Source organism: Bos mutus, chromosome 24, assembly GCF_027580195.1.
Source record: "Bos mutus isolate GX-2022 chromosome 24, NWIPB_WYAK_1.1, whole genome shotgun sequence".
Lineage (NCBI taxonomy): Eukaryota > Metazoa > Chordata > Mammalia > Artiodactyla > Bovidae > Bos > Bos mutus.
Window position 1 is genome coordinate 13,030,337 of NC_091640.1, and position 11,120 is coordinate 13,041,456.

Here is an 11,120-nt window from a genome sequence, read left to right on the forward strand (position 1 = left end):
AAAAATCTATAATTCGCAACTCATACATTTATAAGAATCTTAAATTCTTGCTCCACTTTAAAGATATAAAAACTTCAAAGTATGTCCTATGCATTATGGATGTTTTGTGCAAAAATATAGCTCCATTTGGCAGGCTTATTTTAAAAAATGGGTGTGTTGGCTTACCATCAAAGATTGAAAGATAAATATATATTTGTATGTTTTAAATGAATATAAAAATGTAATTATGGATTTTTAAAAATTATTCCATGTTTTAATTGATGCAAATTAGAACCATGAAGCTAGATTAGATATTTTATGGTCTCTAAATATTCCTGGCCATAGGACAGCCCAGACCCAAATATTCTGTGTTTGTAACATCAGTAAGCATTTTGTCTCTAGATTTTTACTTACCCAAGCTAGGATCTGGCTTCTCTGATTTACAAAGTCTCCATTTGATTTCTTGCCAAACAAACTCATAGCAATCTTGCACTCATACCATCTCTTGCTGCTGCTACTGCTAAGTCACTTCAGTTGTGTCCAACTCTGTGCAACCCCATACACGGCAGCCCACCAGGCTCCCCCATCCCTGGGATTCTCCAGGCAAGAACACTGGAGTGGGTTGCCATTTCCTTCTCCAATGCAGGAAAGTGAAAAGTGAAAGTGAAGTTGCTCAGTTGTGTCTGACTCTTCGTGACCCCATGGACTGCAGCCCACCAGGCTCCTCCATCCATGGTATTTTCCAGGCAAGAGTACTGGAGTGGGGTGCCATTGCCTTCTCCAATACCATCTCTTAGCTGCTATCTACAATATCAGGATCCTACCACAGTTTCTGACATGTCACGATCACACCTTTCACCTCTGCCTCATACTGGCTAAGTAGTGAGAAACTGTATACCTCTGAAATTTTTGGTTATTTTTCATCTGTTAGGTACCAAGAAAGTAGTAATCAAGATAGCACCAGGTGTAGACAAAATTTTTATCCTAGAGACTGTTGCCTCCTGTCTGTTAATGGTGCAATTCCTTGGAAAATTTAAGAGGCAATTTGACCACAGATGCATTTCTCTTGTTAATCACCATGTCCTTAGTGTTAATAAGATTAATTTGTAATTAGATTTACCATGTCTCAAACCAATGAAACTGAACAGTGAGGAAATCATATGTCTGTAAGTGTTTTATTTATTTATAACCTTTATTTCTGAATAGTCTGTGTAGGTTACAGATGCCTATCATCATGCCTTGGTGATCAAAAGTTAAGCAGATCAAAGAAATGCAAATTAAAATCACAATGAAACATAACCTTACATTTTTGAGAATGGCTACATCAAAAAGATCACAAATAACAAATCCTGGGGGAGAAAGTTGAGAAAAGGGAACTCTCAAGTACTATTGGTGGGGATATAAATTGGTACAGCCACTATGAAAACAGCATGGAAGTGTCTCAAAAAAGTAAAAATAGAATTACAACTAGACCCAGAAAATCCACTCCTGAGTATCTGAAAAACATGAAAACTGTAATTCAAAAAGATACATGTACCCTAATGTTCAGAGAAATATTTATAATTCCCAATATATAGAAGCAAGGTATGATATGTGTCTGTTAACAGATGAATGAGTGAAGAAGATGTGCATACACAATAGACTACTGCTCAGTTATAAAAATGAATGATATTTTGCCATTTGCAACAACATGTATAAGCTTATAAACTTGAAGGGCCTAAGTGAGAATATTAGTGAAATAATAATTCAGGCAGAGAAAGACCAATACTGTATGCTACCACATATATATGGAATCTAAAAAAAATGAAAAATAAAACTAGTGAAGGTGACAAGAAAAAAAAAAACCTCACACATAAAGATAAAATAACTAGTCATTGCCAGTAGAGAAAGGGAAAGGGGAAGTGACACATTAGGGATAAGGAACCAAAAAAGATACACACTACCATATATAAAATAAATAAACTGAAGTGATGTACAACTCAGGGAATATAGCCAATATTTTATAACTACAAATGAAATACAACCTTAAAAAACTGTGAATCACTATGTTGTACATCTGAAAATTATATAATGTTTTACATCAACTACTCCTCAATAAGTTTTTTAAAAGATGCTAGAAAATTCAGCAGAATGGTGGCAAAATAGGGACACATAGAGAAATAACAAAAACTTTTTTACTGGTCCACGCTTATTCCTGGGACACTGAAATTCAGGGTTGGCAAGGTTGGGGATCCAGTGTTGGTGGGATTACTGGGGAGATGACCAATTTCTTTAAATCAGTATTGTCCTCCAGCTGGAATGTTGGATGTGGGTAGATCTCTCCCAAATGTCAAGGACTTCATAAAAAACATAAACAAATCTTATATAAATTATGTGAATTATCCTAAACAAGCAAACCCATAGAGACAGAAAGTTGACCAGTGGTTGCTAAGATCTAGGGGAAGGAGGAATAAGACATAGCAGCTCACGATTTTGGAATTTCTTTTTGTGGTGATGAAAATGTTCTGGACTTAGTGGCAATGGTGGCATACTTTGTAAATATACTAAAAAGTGAATTGTGCTCTTTAAAATGCTGAGTTTTATGGTATAATAATTAAATCTCAATTAAATAAACAAAAATTTTAAACTGTAGTATGGAAAGAAAATTTGCCATCCCAAGATGTGCCTCTTTGTCATGAAAATTAAGCTTTGTTTTTAAGAAACAAAAACAAAACAGCTGCCTAAAGAATCTAAAGGGCCTATTCCCAGAATAGAGCTAAAACCAGAAATTTCTGCAAGAAATATGATATAGTTTGATGGGAGTAACTAGAAATCAGAGTCCTTTCTGTGTTATACTGTCTCTGTATAACCCAGCAAATTTTTGTCTTTCCATGTGAACTTCTCTCCTACCTTTTGAAATTTCAATTTACTGCATTGTCCTTTGACTTCTGCTAAATATGATATTTGAGGTGAGGTTTTAGCCATTTGGTGGGTTACTCAGTTTTTCTAGGTCTAACCCATGTACACATATTATTAAGCTCATGCTTGATTTTCTCTTGTTGATATGTCTCGTCAATTTAATTTTTAGACCAGCCAGAAGAACCTCAAAAGGTAGAAAAAAAATTTCTTCTTCCCCAACATCATAAGATCAGGTTAAAACAGACCAGTTACATCAGAACATCTGGGACAGAGACTCAGGCATATAACCAAAGAAAAGAGATCTTGAGCCTCTGCTCTTGTATTGAACAATCTCACATGGGAAACCATGAAATCATTTTTAAAAAATGAGAAGTGGAAGAATTTTGTGACCCTCATGTTCAAGTCTTAACTTGACAATACCCTCTTAAAAATTTAACTGGAAGAAGTTGGAAGCTACCTTCAATAACAAAGAAAGGTTAGTTCATAATTAAGTCACTATTCTTTATGTGCAATCGTGATCAATACCATCAGGCCAACTGGCCTCCTGCCTTCACATCAACCTGGTAACTCCCTTCATTTGTTTACCTCTTAATCTAGCTATCTGAATCACCGGGCACTCTGTCCGCTACCCTTTTGCACACACTTTGAGTTTCAGTAGCAGCCATTTCGGGCTGAATTAGGAAAATACTACTGAAAATATTCTGCATCTTGGATAAGAAAAAACATTCTTCATAAGTAGGACTCTGAAAAGTGAAAGTGAAAGTCACTTAGTTGTGTCCAACTCTTTGAGACTCCATGGACTACACAATTCATGGAATTCTCCAGTCCACAATAAGTGGGTATCCTTTCCCTTCTCCAGGGGATCTTCCCAACCCAGGGGTCAAACCCAGGTCTCCCGCATTGTGGGCAGATTCCTTACCCGCTGAGCCTCAAGGGACTCCCAAGAATACTGGAGTGGGTAGCCTACACCTTCTTTTGCAGATCTTCCCAACCCAGGAATTGAACTGCTGTCTCCTGCATTGCAGGGGGATTCTTTACCAACTGAGCTATCAGGGAAGCCCAAGAAGGACCATGTACTAGACTAAATATTATTTATCAATATGGCTTCTTTTGAAAGTCAGTACCCTCTGGAAATTTTATTTCCTATATTTTTAAAATGCATACTACTGTTATTACTTTTTTTCTTTAGTCTTTTATAAGACTTCCTTCTTGCGATTTAACAAATTTCAAGAATACAAACCATATTTTTTTACGAGGAAATCTTGTTCAGCAAACGTGTGACCCTTTCTTTCCTAGTCTGAAAGTGAAAGTTAAAGTCGCTCAGTCATGTTCTGACTCTTTGCGACCGCATGAACTGCACAGTCCATGGAATTCTCCAGGCCAGAGTACTGGACTGGGTAGCCTTTCCCTTCTCCAGGGGATCTTCACCACCCAGGAATCGAACCGGGGTCTCCTGAATTGCAGGCGGATTCTTTACCAACTGAGCTATCCAGGAAGCCCTTTTCTAGTCTAGAGAGACAGAATTCCTTTGGAAGATAAGGAAACCATGATATCTGTGCTTAGTCTGGAACGGTGTAGCTGGGAGGACTCTAGATATTATCTGGTCTCTATTGTTATTATTTAGCATGATATTTTAATAATACCACTCTTTCTGACAGTTCTTTAAAATTTTTACTTATAGAGGTATAGTAAAATATTTTTATATACAGCATTGTTAATGAAAATTAAATTTGGAGTACCTGATGCTTTATGGATAGGAAGATTTTCATGGGGAATATCCCAAACCTTTAAAGTTATTGTTTATAAAGCCTGTCCATGGAACATGTATTCATGACTTCAAAAGAAGCAAATGTCTTAACCAAATCAGACCAAAAGTTCTTTTTAGGGGAAACACACTGACTGAAACTGGCCATCCTGGTCAGGACCCACAGTAACCATTTGCATGAGTTTTGTTTTTGTTTTTGTTTTTTTATGACAGGAGGTCCTGGTAAGGAACATGGAACTAAAAAGGCACCACCAACAGGGAGAGTTCAGGAAAGGTCAAAAAGTGACATGACATGTCCAAACACCTCCAAGAATCCTTCTCACTGGCATTCATCTTGGCTGAGCAAGGCTTGCACCACCAGGAAGGACTAAGTCAGAATAACTGGCTAAAGACAACCCAGAAACAAACCCCATCACGATAAGACTGCAAGCCACATGGCAGAGCAGTTCTCCTAGGTTCCCTTACCCTACTGCTCTCTGCCTGGGCACCCCTTCACAATAAAATCGCTTGCTTTGTCAGCACATGTGTCTCCTCAGACAATTCATTCTCAAGTGTTAGATAAGAGCCCACTTTTGGACCCTGAAAAGGGTCCCCCTTCCTGCAATAGTCTGATACCCTTTTAAACATTCTTGTCCTTGACAGGCCAGAATCAGAGGATTATGAGAGTCAAACTAGCTGCCTCCCATACTTTGATAATGTACTTTTATATTTCAAAACCAACCACTGTGTCTGTGTATATCACTCACTTTTAGATAACACATGACTCATCATTCCATAAAATATCTCCTTTTAATCATTGTTCCTTGGACTGTCTTTGTCGTGAGTCAATATCATAATAAAGAAAGAAACTTTTGGTAATTATATTTAAGTAATGTATCATAGCTTAGCAGTGTCCATGCAAGAGACTAAGCCAGACTTGCCTGTGAGTGTCCAGGAGTCTCCAGCAGAGGCGTGGATCCACAGTGGCCTCCTGCAAGGTCAGGGGCACTGAACACAACAGCCCTTTTGAGCGAGGTCCACATTACCTCTTGGGACCCCATGGAATGTAGCCTACCAGGCTCCTCCATTCATGGGATTCTCCAGGCAAGAGTATTGGAGTGGATTGCCATTTCCTTCTCCAGGGGATCTTCCCGACCCAGGGATTGAACCTGGGTGTCCCACATTCCAGGCAGATGCTTTAACTTCTGAGCCACCAGGGAAGCCCCCATTAACCCTACCCTACACATTAACCCTACCTCCATTAACCCTCCATTAACAGGGAGGGAACACAGCCCTTCCTATCAATAGAAAACTGGATTAAATATTTACTGAACATGGCTCCAGCCATCTGAACAAGTCCCAGATTCCCCCACAGTCAGTCTCTCCCATCAGGAAGCTTCCAACAGGCCTCTTATTCTTATCTATCAGAGGGCAGAGAAAATGAAAATGACAATCACAGAAAACTAATCAAACTGATTACATGAACCACAAACTTGTCTAACTAATAAAACTATGAACCATACCCTGTAGGGCCATCCAAGATGGACAGGTCAAGTTGGAGAGTTCTAACAAAATGTGGTCTACAGGAGAAGGGAATGGGAAACCACTTCAGTATTCATGCCTTGAAAACCCAAAGAACAGTAGGAAAAGTTAAAAAGATATGACAATGAAAGATAAACTCCCCAGGTTGGTGGACGCCCTATATGATACTGGAGAAGAACGGAGAAAAAACTCCAGAAAAAAGGCAGAGATGGAGCCAAAGCAGAAACAATGCTCAGTTGTGGATGTGATTGGTTACAGAAGTAAAGTCTGATGCTGTAAAAGAACAATATTGCATACAAATCTGGAATGTTAGGTCCATGAATCAAGGTAAATTGGAAGTGGTCAAACAGGAGATGGCAAGAATGAACATTGACATTTTAAGAATCAGTGAACTAAAATGGAACAGAATGGGATGATTTAATTCAGATTACCATTATATATACTACTGTGGGAAAGAATCCATTAGAAGAAAAGGAGTATCCCTCACATTCAGCAGAAGTCTATAATGCAATACATGGATACAATCTCAAAAATAACAGAGTGACCTCTGTTTGCTTCGAAGGCCAACCATTCAATATGATAGTAATCTGAGTCTATGTCCCAGCCACTAATGCTGAAGAAGCTGAAGTTGAATGGTTCTATAATGACCTAGAGACCTTCCAAAACTACCATCAAACAACAAAGATGTCTTTTTCATCATAGGGGACTGGAATGCAAAACTAAGAAGTCAAGAGATACCTAGAGTACCAGGCAAATTTGGCCTTGGGGTACAAAATGAATCAGGGCAAAGGCTAACAGGATTTTGCCAAGAGAATCCACTGGTCATAGTAGATATCCTCTTCCAACAACACAAGAGACAACTCTACACATGGACATCACCAGATGGTCAACACCAAAATAAGATTGTTTATATTCCTTGCAGCAAAGATGGAAAAGTTCTATACAGTCAGCAAAAACAATAACAGGAACTGATTGTGATTCAGATCATGAATTCCTTATTGAAATATTAAGCCTTATATTAAAGAAAGTAGGGGAAAACCACCAGACCATTCAGGTATGAATTAAATCAACTTCCTTACAATTATACAGTGGAAGTGACAAATAGATTCAAGGGATTAGATCCAATAGAGTGCCTGAAGAACTATGGATGGAGGTTCATGACACTATACAGGAGGTGGTGATCAAGACCATCCTGAAGAAAAAGAAATGCAAAAAGGTAAACTAATTGTCTGAGGAGGCATTACAAATAGCTGAGAAAAGAAGAGAAGCACAAGACTAAGGAGAAAAGGATAGTGTTTTGCCTATGTTCTCCTCTAGGAAAGGAAAGATATACCTATCTGAAAGCAGACTTTCAAAGAATAGCAAAAAGAGAGAAGAAAGCCTTCCTCAGTGACCAATGCAAAGAAATAGAGGAAAAAAATAGAATGGGAAAGACTAGAGATCTCTTCAGGAAAATTACAGATACCAAGGGAACATTTCATGCAAAGATGGGCACAATAAAAGACAGAAACAGTATGGACTTAAAGAAGCAGGTGATATTATGAAAAGGTGCATATACACAAAAGATCTTAATGACCCAGATAATCACGATGGTGTGATCACTCACCTTGAGCTAGACATCTTGGACTGTGAAGTCAGGTGGGCCTTAGGAAGCATCACTATGAACAAAGCTAGTGGAGGTGAAGGAATTCCAGTTGAGCTATTTCAGATCTTAAAAGATGATGCTGTGAAAGTGCTGCACTCAATATGCCAGCAAATTTGGAAAACTCAGCAGTGACCACAGGACTGGAAAAGGTCAGTTTTCATTCCAATTCCTAAGAAAGGCAATGTCAAAGAATGTTCAGTCTACCACACAATTGCACTCATCTCACATGCTAGCAAAGTAATGTTCAAAATTCTCCAAGCCAGGCTTCAACAGTACATGAACTGTAAACTTCCAGATGTTCAAGCTTGATTTAGAATAGGCAGAGGAGTCAGAGATCAAATTGCCAATATCCATTGGATTATAGGAAAAAACATGAGAATTCCAGAAAAACATCTACTTCAGCTTTATTGACTACACCAAAGCCTTTGTGTGGATCACAACAAACTGTCTTCTCTGGTGGCTCAGTCAGTAAAGAGTCTTCCTGCAATGTGAGAGATATGAGTTTTATCCCTGGGTCAGGTAAAACCCCTTAGAAGGAAATGGTTACCCGCTCTAGTATTATTGCCTAGAGAATTCCACTGACAGAGGGCCCTGATGGGCTACAGTTCATGGGATCACAAAGATTCGGACACAACTGAGTGACTAACACTTTCAACATACTGTGGAAAATTCTTAAAGAGATGGGTATATCAGACCACGTTACCTACCTCCTGAGAAATCCGTGTGCAGATCAAGAAGCAACAGTTAGAACTGGACATAGAACAATGGACTGGTTCTAAACTGGGAAAGGAGTACATCAAGGCTATATATTGTCACTCTGCTTATTTAACTTCTATGCAGAGTACATCATGAGAAACGCTGGACTGGAAGAAACACAAGCTGGAATCAAGATGGCCGGGAGAAATATCAATAAGGTCCGATATGCAGTTGACACCACCCTTATGACAGAAAGTGAAGAGGAACTCAAAAGCCTCTTGATGAAAGTGAAAGAGGAGAGTGAAAAAGTTGGCTTAAAGCTCAACATTCAGAAAACAAAGATCATGGCATCTGGTCCCATCACTTCATGGGAAATAGATGGGAAAACAGTGGAAACAGTGTCAAACTTTATTTTTTGGGGCTCCAAAATCACTGCAGATGGTGACTGAAGCCATGAAATTAAAAGACGCTTACTCCTTGGAAGGAAAGTTATGACCAACCTAGATGGCATATTCAAAAGCAGAGACATTACTTTGCCAACAAAGGTTTGTCTAGTCAAGGCTATGGTTTTTCCTGTGGTCATGTATGGATGTGAGAGTTGGACTGTGAAGAAGGCTGAGCACCGAAGAATTGATGCTTTTGAACTGTGGTGTTGGAGAAGACTCTTGCGAGTCCCTTGGACTGCAAGGAGATCCAACCAGTCCATTCTGAAGGAGATCAGCCCTGGGATTTCTTTGGAAGGAATGATGCTAAAGCTGAAACTCCAGTACTTTGGCCACCTCATGAGAAGAGTTGACTCACTGGAAAAGACTCTGATGCTGGGAGGGATTGGGGGCAGGAGGAGAAGGGAAAGACAGAGGATGAGATGGCTGGATGGCATCACTGACTCAATGAACGTGAGTCTGAGTGAACTCTGGGATTGGTGATGGACAGGGAGGCCTGGAGTGCTGTGATTCATGGGACGGCAAAGAGTCAGACACGACTGAGCAACTGAACTGAACTGAACTGAGCTCAGGGTTTAGGAATAATTAAGAATAGGTAGAAGCCTTTTTAGGAAATAATGATCTTAAGATGCCAGGAGCAAACAGGATTTAGAAGATAAGAAATAAACTGAGGAATGTAGCATGAGTTGCAATTTAGTCACAAGTTAGGTATAGAACACCTAAGAAGAAGTATATAGTAGATAGTAAAGCCGATTCTGAGAGAATGGCTAAAGCAGGAACTCTGTTTGTAGGGCAACAGTGATTTCTGGAGACAATAAATCTGGGTGGGGGAAACTAAAAATGTCAAACCTCTGACCTAATGCTTTTGTCAAAGTATAAAAGAAAACTTGAAGCTTGAAATAAACATGTAGTCCCGTACCTCGAGTCAGAGGTTACATCATTGTCCGCCGACACCGCTCACCCCTTCAGGCTGATTCCCTGGCTGCTGGATCTGGACTCCGGCAAGAAATAGACATTTTTCTGGAACTCTCTTGCTTTTTCAATGATCCACCAGATGTTGGCAATTTGATCTCTGGTTTCTCTGCCTTTTCTAAAACCAGCATAAATATCTGGAAGTTCACAGTTCATGTATTGCTGAAGACTGGCTTGGAGAATTTTAAGTATTAATTTATTAGAATGTGAGATGAGTGCAATTGTGTGATAGTCTGAGGATTTTTTGACATTGCCTTTCTTTGGGATTGGAATGAAAACTGATCTTTTCCAGTCCTGTGGCCACTGCTGAGTTTTCCAAATTTGCTGGGATATTGAGTGCAGCACTTTCACAGCATCATCTTTTAAGATTTGAAATAGTTCAACTAGAATTCCATCACCTCCACTAGCTTTGTTCGTAGTGATGCTTCCTAAGGCCCACGTGACTTCACATTCCAGAATGTCTGGCTCAAGGTGAGTGATCACACCATCGTAATTGTCTGGATCATGGAGATGCTTTTTGTACAGTTCTTCTGTGTATTCTTGACACCTCTTCTCAATATCTTCTGCTTCTTTTGGGTCCATACTGTTTCTGTCCTTTTTTGTGCCCTTCTTTGCATGAAATGTTCCTTTGGTATCTCTAATTTTCTTGAAGAGATCTCTAGTGTTTCCCATTCTATTGTTTTCCTGTATTTCTTTGCACTGATCGCTGAGGAAGGCTTTCTTATCTCTCCTTGCTATTCTTTGGAACTCTGTATTCAAACGGGTATATCTTTCCTTTTCTCCTTTGCTTTTTACTTCTCTTCTTTTCCCAGCTATTTATAATGCCTCCTCAGACAGCCATTTTGCTTTTTTGCTTTTCTTTTTTGGGGATGGTCTTGATCTCTCTCTGCTGTACAGTGCCACAAACCTCCATCCACAGTTCATCAGGCATTCTATTAGATCTAGTCCCTTAAATCTATTTCTCACTTCCACTGTATAATCGTTAAGTGCTTTGATTTAGGTCATACCTGACTGGTCTAGTGGTTTTCTCTACTTTCTTCAATTTAAGTCTGAATTTGGCAATAAGGAGTTCATGATCTGAGCCACAGTCAGCTCCTGGTCTTATTTTTGCTGACTGTATAGAGCTTTTCCATCTTTGGTTCCAAAAAAATATAATCAATCTGATTTTGGTCTCGGCCATCTGATGAATATCCATCTGTAG